Source organism: Tenrec ecaudatus, chromosome 9, assembly GCF_050624435.1.
Source record: "Tenrec ecaudatus isolate mTenEca1 chromosome 9, mTenEca1.hap1, whole genome shotgun sequence".
NCBI classification, from domain to species: Eukaryota; Metazoa; Chordata; class Mammalia; order Afrosoricida; family Tenrecidae; genus Tenrec; species Tenrec ecaudatus.
This window is the reverse complement of record NC_134538.1, coordinates 19,532,323-19,546,698: the sequence shown is the minus strand read 5'-3', so window position 1 is coordinate 19,546,698 and position 14,376 is coordinate 19,532,323. Positions and strand designations below refer to the sequence as shown.

The 14,376-nt window shown below is 42.5% G+C and overlaps 2 pseudogenes; both read right to left on the bottom strand.

The window, feature by feature from the left end:
• Positions 1-208: 208 nt before the first annotated feature.
• Positions 209-1,541, bottom strand: LOC142457141 (PC4 and SFRS1-interacting protein pseudogene; annotated as a pseudogene).
• A 310-nt stretch (positions 1,542-1,851) lies between these two features.
• The window catches only part of LOC142457140 (PC4 and SFRS1-interacting protein pseudogene), a 66,919-nt pseudogene continuing 54,394 nt past the window's right edge, over positions 1,852-14,376 (bottom strand).

Here is a 14,376-nt window from a genome sequence, read left to right as displayed (position 1 = left end):
GCTTAACATTCTCCAAGTGGATTCCCCCTCCCACCCTCACTTTTACTGTTTACTGTAGCTGTTCATACTGCACGAGTATAATCAGCAATGACGTTTTGATCTTAAACAAAGACAATGAGATTCATTCCCCTTAAATAAGTTTTCAACATCAAACCTTATGGTTACAAAAATGTTCATCTTTCCTTCTCAACTGTCTAAATATTTCCCATTAAAAATCATTACAAACATCTTGAGTGTCCTGTGCTCCAAGGGCTTCAGCTTGGTCATCGTGTGTGCACTCTTTGAGAGAGAGCTCCACGTCTGTCTCCGCTAGAAGTTCTTTCCTTAGTGCTGCCTCGCCTCGTGGTCTCTGCTTCTTCACGGCTATCGCCATGGGGCTGTGGCTGTGCCTCCGATGCCCATTGACAGTCATCAAACTGTTTGCTCTTTTCTGGCTTTCTGCTTGGTATTTTCTTTCCTTGATCCTTGATTTTATTCACTTCCTCGTGCTGGTTTTGTTCAGCTAGAGATGTATTCAGCACTTGGGTGATCACAGACTCCCTCAGCCACCAGACACATAGTCTTAAACTTGCTGTACAATGTTGTGGACTTTGTTTTCCAGTGGCGGAATCATCTCTGTGTGGTTCTGTTGCATCGTGACCTAAAGTCAAGCAAATTCACCCAGGGCCTCAATACATCTGTTCACGTCAAGATGATTAATTCGGAGCAAAATTTTAATTTCAGTGGGTATCCTTTGAAGCCGAGAATCCCCTGAGGTTTCTTTGCTTCTTCTCCACTCTCTTAACTTTGGGCTTCTTTCCTTCCTCTTTATTCTGTTGCTCATCTCCGTTTGCTCCCCTGGCTTACGTTCCCTCTCTGTTGCTCCCATCTGGTGCTGCCAGTTCAGCACGTTCCTCCGAGGAACAGTGGGAACGCTCTGCCCACCTTGCTCTTTTCACCTAGGTGACCATCCCTTCTTCAGAAACAGAGCAGCTCCTGCTACTGGTGGGTGATTTTTTCCACTTTGATTCTACTTCATTCTCCCCTTCTTGTTAGTCTGGCTCTTTTCTTGTTTTTCCTACTTTTGGCCCTCTTTCTTCTTTTTCAGTTTTTTTTTGGTGGGGGCAGAGTTGTTGTTGTTTTGTTTTTTTTTTACCCACATGTCTGTTATCCAACTTTTATTCAATGTCCAAATTCCACATGCAAATGAGGCAATTGAAAATACCATGACTTGGGCCAGGCGTACCTTAGTCCTCAGAGTAACATCTTTGCTTTTCAACACCTTAAAGAGGTCCTGTGCAGCAGATTCGTCCCATGCAAGATGTCATTTGATCTCTCTTTTTTCCCCCTAATCACTTTATTTACTGACTGTGACAGTTTTTCTGTGTGTGACATGGCACAAAAAATAAGAAGATATGGGTGGAGTGTAGCCTGTTAATCAGGTCGCAGCTTGATGACCTCATTGGTAGGTGCCATGAGACAAATGGCTCTTTAGAAACTGCTCTCTCTCTTTCTTTCTCTCTCTCTCTCTCTCTCTGCATCACCTTCTGCTGAAAAGCCATGTAGAGCCACACTGAGAACTGAGTGAGCCCAGCAATGCAGCCACCAACATTGGATCCACCAGACTTTGCTCCCACCAGCCTGTGATCTCCCTACATTCTGCATCATTGCTGTGGCTGCGTGAGTCTGAAGAGGGACTTCTGGGCTAGTACTGGACTTATGAATTTGATCTGGACTAGGCTGGGATGTTTGCTCGATATACAATTACTTCTTGATATAAAGCTCTCTCTTACACATATATGAGTGTCTCTGGACTTTGTTTCTTCAGTCAACCAGCCTAACACAGGAGATAATACAGATATCAGGTGCTTTTTAAGTTGTTTTTCCTCTTGCACTTTTTTTCTTACTTTTCTCTTCAGTTCCCACTTCACTCTCTGAAGGGCAAAGCTGTTTTACCATTTTGGCTCTGCTTCTTGGTTTTAGAAGTTACCTTCTGTAGCTGCAAGCCATCCTCTTTTAGATGAATGGGACTCGACTGCTGTTATCCCTCCTCCAGTCTCCTCAGTTTCTACTTGTTTTTCTGCCGTTATCTTTCTCCCTCTTCTGGCAGCTTTCAGAATAGTTATATCAATTGCTTTAGTCACAAAATCATTCCTGGCTTTTGCCTCCTACCCCAAAATTAAACACTAGATTCCTTTTCTTCAGCTTCAACATTAGAGGACAAATTAGATTGCTTCTTGTGGCCCAGTGACTTGAAAATTTTCACTTTGGGGTTATCTTTTTCCTAGAAACCTTCATTAAAATCTTTTCATTTGTTTGACTTGCCATATTTTTCCTTATTTTCAGAGTAAGGAAATACATCTTTTGGTCCTAAAAAAGCATTCTCATGAGTTCCAAAAAAGAAAATGGGTGGTTTCTTTGCAGGTGGCTTTACACTTCCATCATGAACTTCACCTACTGGAGCTGGCCAACGAAGTTATCCTTTGATCTTGGCGAAAACTAGGCCTCTGGGTTTGAAATCGTGAGTCAGGTTTCTTGTTTTAATTAATCATTCAACTGGGAGCTCTTACAGATGTTGTGACTATTCATAATTCAATTAGAGCAACAACAACAACAAAAAAGAACCAGCATAATTGTACCATTGCTGCCACCATCCGTTTCAAAAAGTTTTCTTTCTTTGTGAATTCCTTGACATCAGCTCCCTTTTATCCCCTCCCACCCCTGCCTATCACCCAGAAACCCTTATTGTTATGTTATATATTAATATAATTGTTGTTTTCCATGTCTTACACCTTCCCATATATTTGTTTACCTACAGTACTGTTATTCGTTCCCCTAAAGTGGTATTATACTGTCATCACTACTGTCAGCTACTCCTTACCTACCCCCCACCCCTGTCCTTTCTTCCCATATATTCAAGGAACCATTGATTCCGTTACTGTTTCTAAAGGGTTATCTAACTTGGCTTTCATTCATCAAAGGATCCCAATTGTACAAATGAACATACTCATGTCTCACAAGAATAATGAGGTAAAACAGGAACCATAATAGCGAGGGGAGGAAATATTAAAGAACTAGAGGACAGCTATATATTTCATCAGTGCTACACAGCACCTTGGACTTAACATCCCTTCTGTGTGGCCGGAGCCCAGCAAGCAGGCAAGTCAGGTGAGGTGGGGTTCAGTGGGAGGAAGGGATGCCCCTGGGCATCCCAAGCACCTTGTGCTGCATTGCTTCCCACTGTGGCCTATGGAGCAGTGGTACCCAGTCACAGCTAAGTTCAAGAAATTAAATGATCCAGGATATTGATCAAATCTGATGCCCAAGAAACTTTTTGAAGTTTAAAAAAATAAAGGTGACACTTTGATAACTAAGAGGCACTTGACCCAACCCATGGTCTTTCCTTCTGTGCATGTGTGAGAGCTGGACACAGAATAAGGAAGAGTGATGACGGATATATGCAATGGGACTGTGGTATTGATGAAAAAACACTGAATATATTGTGGACTGCCAGAAGAACACATGAATCAATCTTCAAGCAATGGAATAAGAACGCCACTTGGAAGTGAGAATGATGGGGCTCCAGCTTACTTATGTTGAACATATCACCAGGGAAGACCCACCAGTAGAAAAAGACATCATGGTTTCTAAAGTAGGTCAACCAAACGAAGGAAAGCCATCATAGCCCCAATAACGGACTGAATCCCCAAAGCTCATGGAGATGGAAGAACATCCGGCCATGCTGCTGTCTCTTACTCACAAAGTCGACATGACTGCCACAACTTGGACCAGCCATCTGTGGCAAGGCCCAAGCTGTCAGAGCATCATCAAGAGCCCCTTCTGGGTTCATAACCAGCTCAGTGTAACTGGCATCACTATGCAGGAGATAGAACAAGGTTCCATCAGCGATCAGGTGATCTAATCAAGTAAGGCAAACCTATGCAACAGTAACAACCAATGGCCCTTAACTCCGTGACTTAAGCAGTGAGGTTTATCTCTGGCCTAGGCTCCATGTCCAAATTTTGCCGATAGGAATCTGCTCACCATGTTCACTCACAGACCTAGGATCAAGAGCAAGCCTCGCCCTCCTCAGCTGAGCCAGGATGTACAGCCTTCACACTCCCACAGTAGAGGAAAAAGATTAGATGTGCATTGTGCTGGCTCATCTCTGTTGCAGCACAAGTTTGACACCCCCACTTTACCCCCCAACCTGTGGACCAGCACCTTATTGCCATTGTGGGCAAATGTGGGAACAGGTAAGAGTTCAGTGAGCCCACCACCCTAACAGATCACGGTCACTCACTCTATTGTGCTCCTCAGTGTCCACCCTTCACCATGGTCTGGTGTGAGTGATGTCTGCCAGCCACAGCTCCTCAAAGACTGCCCTCACTCCCACAGTGGCCCCAGTAGGCTTGCCTTGGGCAGAACTGGCACACTGCTTACCCCTTGTGGCCATTGTGTGTCACCGCATGCAAGTAGGCAGCCTGGCTCCGTGTGAGGTTAGTGGTCCAACAACTCACTGTCACCGAGGAGAGTCAAGTCAGAGTGACCCTATTCGACAGGGTAGAATTTCCCCTTGGTTTTCCAAGACTGTAAATCTTTACAGGAGTCAAAAGAGTCATTTTAGACATGGCCGGCCCCACTGTGAGACATGATGCCCCTCACTGAAACATAGCCCTACAGGGGACAGCACTGGACACACAGTGTGGGAATTGCACCTGATCTGATCCCACCACACCAAGGCGAGGGGCTAGGGGGGTGTAACAGAACATCAAGGGAATGGAGTGGCGAGGTCCCCGGAAAATGCTGAAGGTGGACTCTGGGGCCAAGGCGTAGTGCCCCAACAGACTGGACTGGAAAATACTCCTAAAGGCCAACAAACAATCCTTGAACTAACTACAAGCTTTTCTTTATTGTTCTGTTGTGTTTTGTTTTGTCATTGTTTTGTTGTATATTGTTGCTTGGTTTTGCTCTGTCTTGTTTTTGTGCATGTTATTATCTCCGCAGGTCTGTCTTATTAAGATAGGCTGGATGAACAATCTGGAGGTGAAAACAACTGGACTGACAGTTCTGGGGGGATATGGGAGAGAGGAAGGTGGGGGGAAAGGTAGTGGTGTTAACAAACCCAGGGACAAGGGAACAACAAATGATCCAAAGCGGTGGTGAAGAGGATGTGGGAGGCCTGGTAGGGCATGATCAAGGGTAATGTAACCAAGAGGAATTGCTGAAACCCTCGTGGGAACTGAGCATGATAGTGGGACAGGAGGAAAGTCAAAGGAAATAGAGGAAAGAGCTAGGAGGAAAAGAGCATTTATAGAGGCCCAGATAAATACATGTACATATGCAAATATACTTATAAATGAGAATGGGAAGTAGATCTATGTGCATATATTTATAGGTTTAGTATTAAGGTAGCAGATGGACATTGGGACTCCAATCAAGTACTCCCTCAATGCAAGAATACTCTCTTCTATTAAATTGGCATTCTATGACGCTCACCTTCCAGACACAACTGCTGAAGACAAAGCGGGTGAATAAGAAAATGTGGTGAAGAAAGCTGATGGTGCCTGAAGTCTGGGGTCTTAAAGGCTTGAAGGTAAACAAGCGGCAATCTAGCTCAGAAGCAAGAAAGCCCACATGGAAGAAGCACACCAGCCTGTGTGATCACGAGGTGTCAAAGGGATCAGGTATCAGGCATCAAAGAACAAATAGTCATATCATTGTGTGCTCACCTCCATGATAAGATCGCTGAAGACAAATGGGTGCATAAGCAAATGTGGCAAAGAAAGCTGATGGTGCCCGGCTATCAAAAGATACAGCGTCTGGGGTCTTAAAGGCTTGAAGGTAAACAATTAGCCATCTAGCTCAGAAGCAACAAAGCCCCCAGGGAAGAAGCATGCTAGCCTGTGTGATCACGAGGTGTTGAAAGGATGAGGTATCAGGCATCAAAGGACAAAATATATCATTGTGAATGAGGGGATGTGCGAGTGGGGACCCAAAGCCCATCTGTAGGCAACTGGACATCCCCTTACAGAAGGGTCGCGGGAAGAGACGAGCCTGTCAGCGTGCGATGTAGCAACAATGAAGCATACAACTTTCTTCTAGTTCCTAAATGATTCCTTCACCCCTTCTTCCCCCACCCCATCATGATCCCAATTCTACCTGGCAAGTCTGGCTAGACTAGAGGATGTATACTGGTACAGATAGGAACTGGAAACAGGGAATTCAGGATGGATGATCCCTTCAGGACTTGGTGTGAGTGGCGATACGGGGAGGGTAGAGGAAGAATGGGTTGGAAAGGGGGAATCGACTACAGGGATCTACATGTGACCTCCTCCTTGGGGAATGGACAACAGAAAAGTGGATGAAGGGAAACATGGGACAGGGCAAGATATGACAAAATAATAATTCATAAATTATCAAGGGTTCATGAGGGACGGGGGAGTGGGGAAAATGAGGAACTGATGCCAGGGGCTTAAGTAGAGAGCAAATGTTTTGAGAATGATGAGGACAATGAATGTACAAATGTGCTTTACACAATTGAGGTACGTATGGATTGTGATGAGTTGTATGAGCCCCTAATAAAATGATATTTTAAAGTCATTTTTGCAGAAAATCACTCAGGGAAGCTTTAGAGAAAGGGGAACCCTGCAATCAGAAGTGTTTGGGGAATAAATGTTGATGTATAATATGTGCTTTAGAAGCAATGGCTTCACATGATAGTTATGCTTAAGAACGTGTTCTATGGTTTTGTAGCAATATAGTCTGTCTTACCCTCTTAGAAATCCATTTTCATGAAATTACAGAACAGAAATCTCAAGAAATAGAGAGTTGTGCATAGCTGCTGAGGACTTGAGGAAGAGGGAGGTAAGAGAAGTGATAGCTAAAGGGTATGGGTTTCTCCTTGAGGTAATGAAAATGTTCTGAAAATGATGATAGTGATATACAGCCTGTTAAAATGTAAACTCTTGAGAATAGAGTTCACAAAAGTTAGAAAAATACAAAGTTTAAAAGGCGTAGGAAAGGAGAAATGGAACTAGGAAACACAAGCAAGATGTTGAATAAATGATTGCACATTGAGGGGACTGCAATGAATAAGATGAAAGAATGTGTATGAATTGTTTAATGTAAAACAGATGATTTGTTATGTATACTTTCACCAAGTTCACAATAAAATGTTTTTAAAAAATAGGCCTTTGAGGATAAGAACAGGAGAGAATGCAGCAGAAAAAATACCCAAAAAATCCCCCCCAAAACTTACTGTCATTGAGTCAATTCTGACTCCAGCAACCTTATAGGACTGGGTAGAATTGCCCTTGTTGTTTTCCAAGACTCTAACTCTATCTGGGAGTAGAAAACCTCATTGATCTCTCTTGGGGCATCTGGTGGTTTCCAACTACTGACCTTGAATGTAGACGTTTAACCACGACACCACCACCATGGCTCCAATGCCACAAAAGAAGTCAACACAATTTTGGAAGATGGAAATGTGGTGAAGGAGTGGGAATTCATGCTTCAAAGGAAGCTATCAGACAACAAACTGATAGCCAACTCCCACCACAAAATCCCCAAAGGTGAGCAACCTAATGACAGCCGATTTTAAAACATTTGAAAGTTGCATTGTTATAAGCAGGGTTCTCTGATATTTTTATATTTGTATTTTTAAAACATTTTAAATGACTGTTTTAAAATGTTGGTACTCTGCAACATTTTATAACATCTTGGGAATGGTAACCATTCTTCTACTATGTTAAGCGCATCCAATATTTTTACTGGGACAGCACTTTATAAAGATGTTTTAATGATGACACTGTAAATTTCTTCCTTTGGGCAGTGGTGGTTGCAGCTGAGAGATTCAAATTCAGAAATATGAATCATTCTCCCATTCATCAACTTCTACATGCATAATCCAGTTATTATTCCAACAGCATTAACATAAACTCAATGCCCTCTAAGCAAAAGCCTTCCTCCATTATCCATGATAACAACTGTTCAACTTTGGTTTCTTTTTCTTTTTTTAGTACTTTTCTTGATATCAAATTCACATGTCATAAACTTCCATAGCTATGTCATTTAAAAAAAAAGAGTTGTATATACATCATCACAATTAGGAGAAAGAGTTGTTGCTTAGGGGGGTTATGTTAGACAGGGTTCTCTAGGGAAACAAAACTAGGAAATTTATTATATATATATTTATATATACAACATAAGAAATAAACTGCTAATTATTCTATAGAGCAGTACAAATGGCTCAGAGCAACTTAATTCTGTGAAACAGCTAATACACTGCCAGTCCTTCAAGTCTTGAGGGCCGCTGGGTGCAAGTCAAGGAAGCAGACAACTAAGTCCTCTGTTCAGCAATTCAGGCAACCCGGCCACAGGCAGCAAACACCAAGGCAGGTCACCAACAGTCAGCCAGATGACAGGGCCCAACAGTCTCAGCTCAAGCGATAAACTGAATCTCCTGGCCCAAATGGGCCAATCCAGGTATAACCCCCACATAAGTTTACCACTCCTTCCTAGCCAGAAGCTCAAAACTCTGAGCATATACCATTGACAACTCAGTCCCTACCCTGAAGAGGTATGGACCCAAATCTTTGGGGTCCTGGGCAATGACATCTCTAGCTGCTTCCTGCTGGCAAAAGGGGTGAAGTGGGGCTTTGGGTTCACACACTTCTGTTGGAAGGAGTGTAAAACTCTTCTTGATATGACTAAATCATTGCATTGTATGGTATGTGGATGAAGTGCTAATAAAACTTTAAACAAAGATAAAGGCTTCCAGCCATAGAAACCTTATGGGGCCATTCTATTCTGTCCTCTATTGGGTCATATGGGTTGGAATTTACTTGATTAGAATGGATTCGTTTTTCTTTTTGGGGGTAGAGTACCTCAGTTTGTCTGTAAAATGGGGATGTTAACATGTTGCTATAAAAATGCTTATTAAAATACCTGAAGAATTATAAGCACTCTATGCATTTATTAATAAACAAAAACCAAACACCCACCCACCACCCAAAGAAATTCTATTGACAATGAGGGTTCCCCCCAGATGGACAGACATTCTTATCAGAGCTACTGCTTCACTGTCAGTCCTGTGGCATCAATGCCATCTCCCAGACCAAGAAGGTTCATTGCATAGAGACCTCGGAGTGCAGAGGACAAGCTTCACTCCTGGCTCTTGCTGGCAGTGAGAAACCCCTACTTTCCTGTGAGATGACTCCTTTTATATGAAGCAGGAAGGAAATCACAATGAATCTCATTTAACAAGCACTTCCAATGTAATCTCAACAGTAGCACACAGATGGGGTGACTGAAAGTAGCATCTCCCTTCTCGTTCTCTTGTCTCCAAATGTCCTTATAAGGTTCTGGAAGACCAGAATAACGAGCTCTACACAGAGACTTGACAGAAAGATGTCCACAGAGAGAGAATCCATAGGGACCTCACAATGGCAGACAAGAAACCTCTCCGAGAGACCTACCACAGAAACCCAACTGAGAATCAAAAGACCCCCCACACAGAATTCTCATCTCAGACACATCTCCAACTGAAACTTCTCACAAACAGTCCTCCTACAGAGGACTGTTTTAGAGTTACCTCATAGAGAAACCCCATATAGAAATCTGTCACCAGGAGATGCCCCACAAAGAGACCTTCCAAAGAATTATCACACACAGATCTGAACATCTCTCAGGGAACTCACACAGAGACTAAAAGAAACCTCAAAGATCTCCAACAGAGACTTCCCTTAGCAAGCAATCAGGGACGTCACCAGGTGACTCCCATACAGACCTCACAGAAAGCCTTATATAGAAACTTTCACCACAGACCCCTGACAGTCACCATACAGCAATCTCCCACTGGGACCTCTCAAACATAGACCTCCTACGGGGAAGAGTCATAGGCACCACACAGAAATCTCCAAGAGAAACCTCTGATAGAGATCTCCAAAGAGACCTCCAGAGAAATCTGCCTCGGAGACACCCTCAGCCATCTCCACAGAGAACTCCTACAGAGCTCACATGCTGAGCTATTACCTCCATTCTCAGGAGCCCGAGTGAGCAGCCACCCACTGAAGCCTCTTCTGAGTAGCTATGGAACTACTTATCGGATTGGCAGTGCAGAAGGAATAGCACCAGCTCCACTTAGCAGAGGAAATGTTTCTGTATTTGCGTCTTTTATCTTATTACTTGCGAACAAAGGAATTCTAATCCTCATAGAAACATGCACAGGCTGTCCCTTAACAGGCTTTCATTAGACTCTGGTCCAAGGTAAGAAGACTTCAATCTAGTCTTCTTTATATCCTAGACATTAGTGAATTGACGTGAGTTCACTAGTTGAGTTCAATCCTCAACTTTCTAAGGAGGGTAAAATATCTACTTGTCTAAATTTGGTTGACATCTAGTTTACTGACATCAGTGTTACAGCTATATTTTGTTGGGCATCACTTCTGCCACTCAAAAGGACTGATTTCTTGTCTGTGGATGCATGAGAAAGTGAGTACTACAATAAATGGACTTCAGGAGCAAAATGAACCGGCAAAGATGCCATGCAACTAGTATATTATTTTGTACAAAGATTGTATCGTGTTTGTGGGGTTTGCTTGATTTTTAAATGAAACAAGTTATATTATCAAATATCTGAATATTTCACAAGTGAGGCCAATTTCTAGAAATAGCTATATTCTTTTTGCAAATTTTAGAATATTGCTTAAAATAATTATATACTAGTACATTTTACTTATTACTTTTCTCCCTAAAATGTTCTTGTTAATGATGACTCTCACAGCTTTCCTTTACAAATTTATCATTCCAGGCAAATGGTCAATATGACTCCATGTCAGTTCACTAATGCCTAGGAAATCAATGTTTAGATATTTTATTTCATTCTTGATAAATTTCCATTTACCTAGGTTTGTACTTCAGACATTTCTATATTCCCATTAGTAATGGATAGCTACAGTTGATTATTCTCATTTTGAGTCATGCCACTTCAGCAGAAGATCCTGAAAGCTTTTCTCCCTCCAGCCCATTAAGGTTGAGGGTTGCTATGAGTCAGAATTAACTTGAAGGCAGTAGGTGGGTGGATATGAGGCCATCATACTTTGAGTGCCTTCTAACCTGAGGAGCTCATCTTCTGGCAACATATCAGACAATCTTCCTCTATTATTCCTGAGGTTCTCAGTAGATAATTTCTCAGAAGTAAACTACCTCTTCCTTCTTCCTAGTCTGTAAGCTCTGTTGAAATTTGTCCAAAATGAGCCACACTGCTGGTAATTGAAATACTGGTGGCATAACTTCAAACATCTGAGCAACACACAAGCCACCATAGTAAGAGACAATTACAGACAAGTGGTTATGTTTTCCACTAGCGAACAGTAAACATCGAGGTAAAACAGTGTGTTTGCCATAAAGCTCCATTTAATGTATCGACCCTATACATTTCATAGTCCATTACAAAGTGGGAAACAAACAAAAATCTCTCTTGAAAGGTATTCATTTTCTGGAAGAGTCAATCAGATGTGAGGACAGAAAGAGACCTGGGATCATGAGATCATGGTTGTCATACAGCAACTAGTTTCTCCTCCCAAAATCTGAGCACAGCAGCTAAGGCACAATCTCCCTAGATGAATAAGAGCTGTGGTATTTGATTTGAAAAGACAGTACTCCCTGTCCTAATTAGACTCTGAAGTGAATTGGGAGACAGAAACTTGCAGACTTTCATTGCTGAATGTAAAATCTTTCTATTGATTGATGCACAGGAAAAAAGTTGACAAATTAGAGTGATTTTCTTCAAATTAATGTAGAAAATTTCAACTATGTTCTTTACCCATGTCCCTTGCAGTATTGTTTATCCCTAGGGTTAAAAGCCCAGAAAGTTAAATAGGAGACAACCATGCTTCCAAATACTGCCTTTTTAAAACAAATTTTACCTGGTTTCCCAGAAGGGTCCTTGAGTACTTCCCTTTGTGTGGCTTACCTTTGAGGGTGAGCAGTACTGTGGTCTTGTTTCTGGCTCTATCACAAACTGGGCGACCTTGAACAAATCGCTGGCCCTCAGACTCACAGATGGTCATGTCAACCTCTCTGAAACAATGTGCGCTAGCACGAGTCCCTGGCGGTTGGATAACCGCCTAATTACCTAATTCTCAGAACAACACCATGAGGTAGTCCTTCTCAATTTCTTCATTTTCGTGGAGTGAGCTGACGGTCAGGCATCACCGTGGGTGTCCGTGGCAAGTTCGTGGTCAGTCCTGTAGTGTGCTTTCACCTCGGCTCTGCCAACCAGTGTTTCGTCCAGCCCCGAGGAGTATCAGCCCCTTCCGGAAGCGGGCGTGAAGCCGACTGCGCAAGCCCACATGGGGCCCAGGCGGACCATTATCAGGCATGCGCGGGGAGCCAGGGCACATTTCCCATAACCCTCTGCGTCCGAACCGTCCTTTCCGAGTTTAGACTGAGGCACAGTGTTGTCTAGGACGGTTCTCTTTATTGGGTTCTCTCAAATTACCTAGAAGTCATGGGTTCAAATTCACTGAAGTTGATACCCCTGATCAGTTCTCCACTGAAACACCAACAGATGCCCTGGATGTCAGGACTGATTGGAAAAGTAGAAATAGGATAACATGAATGATGAATACACATACTCCCAACTTATGTTGGGGGTACCATGGAGTAGGTCTTGAGGAAATTTGAATACCTGCCCCCCCCATCTTTATTGCCTTTTATTATTATACGTTTCTTTACAAATTCAATCTTTGTCTTTAGAGGTTAAAAACATTACATATTAACTTAGATATATTTTAATGCTGACAAAGAGTATTTCAAAACTAATGCTTAGATGTGACTAAAGACTCCTGATTAAGGTCTACTTTTAGTTTCTCATCCCAAGTGAGTCTCTTTTTATTAAATTAAAAGTACCACTTGTCATTTTTTGGAAAATATTTGACACATATACAAGTTGTTCCTAACAGGAAAATAGGGTTTTGCTTATTTCAATTCAGTTTTGTGGTTAGAAACAGATGTTGTTAAGTAATGATTAAATGTGAACAGTTTTTTACATACACTGTTAAATATGCAGTTTCGGTACTTAAAGTAACCCTACTTATAATTACAACTCTTTTGTAAACTTAGTCCAAGTAATTTGCAGTCACATTTTATCTCATTTGACACCCCCTTTTCAAGAGAAAATGTTTCTGTAATGTGGCTAAGGGCCTGCCACCTACAGCTTTGCTTATGTTATTTAATCAGAAAATACCCAAGTGTACCACTACAACTGGTTTGTGGTGGCTAGCCCAAAATAATAAAATTTTCAGTGTACATTGTCAGGGCTCTTGGCTCTGTCCTCCCTGTTTGTCGGGGAAAAAAACTTTCTGGTCTTAATAAAGCATTTTACTTTACGTGTCATTTTTTTCCTTTATGACACTTTTGGTGTCAGAAGAGGGATTGAGGCAGCTACTAGCACAAAGGGGCCACAGAGAAGGATACCCTGCACATCCAGACAGTGTGATTCTCAGCATCAAAATAGTCACAGATTTATTAAAAGAGAAGTAATGACTACTGATTGATGTCCCCTTTATCATTGGCCCTCAACACAAACTGGAGGAGTGCAGATCTCAAACTCTCCCAACTGATTTTTCCAGGTTCTGGAGCTAAGTAAGGTGCCTGGCTGGATAACTTGTGGGGACATAGCTGTGCATGACCAGCCTGGGGCAGATATGAGCACAAATAGACTTGGTTCTCGGCCCAAGCTAAGGGTGCTCTCTTCCGATCCTCTCTCAGCCCTACCCTCACGATAACAGGGATAGCACAGAATACCAAAATGTGGGCATAATTCATCAGGACAGACTGGAGTGGGCATGAATAGTGAATATAACTACCCACACACGTTGAGACAACTCCAATCTCACTAAGAGGAACAAATCCCTTGTCCTTGAAATACAGCTCTGTACAGCCCCATCTTAAAGCAATAGAAAAGTACGACCATTCCTGGCTTTCACTTTTTTCTCCCCCCCCCCTTTGTTAGCAAACAACACACTCCCGGCCCATTCACAAGGTATTTAGTATAATAATACAAGTAGAAATTGCACCATTGGTTTTACAAAGACAGGAGTTTGTAGATGAGACAAGGACCATAATAAGCCCCAGGACCCCAAAGCAACTCCCCACTGAGTTACTGGATATATTGAGTCATCTACCAGCTGTCCCATGACACTAGCCCCAGGTCAGCACCCTAAGCCACTCAGAAATCAACCTGCCCTCTGAGTAGGATACTGCTTTATCCTTCCCTTCTAGGCCACCTAGGTATGCAGCAGCAGTAGACCCAGCTACCCCACTTGGACTTGGTCACCTCCATAATCCAAAATGAGTGAACCCTGTCCAGTCCAACCTGGTCCACCAGAG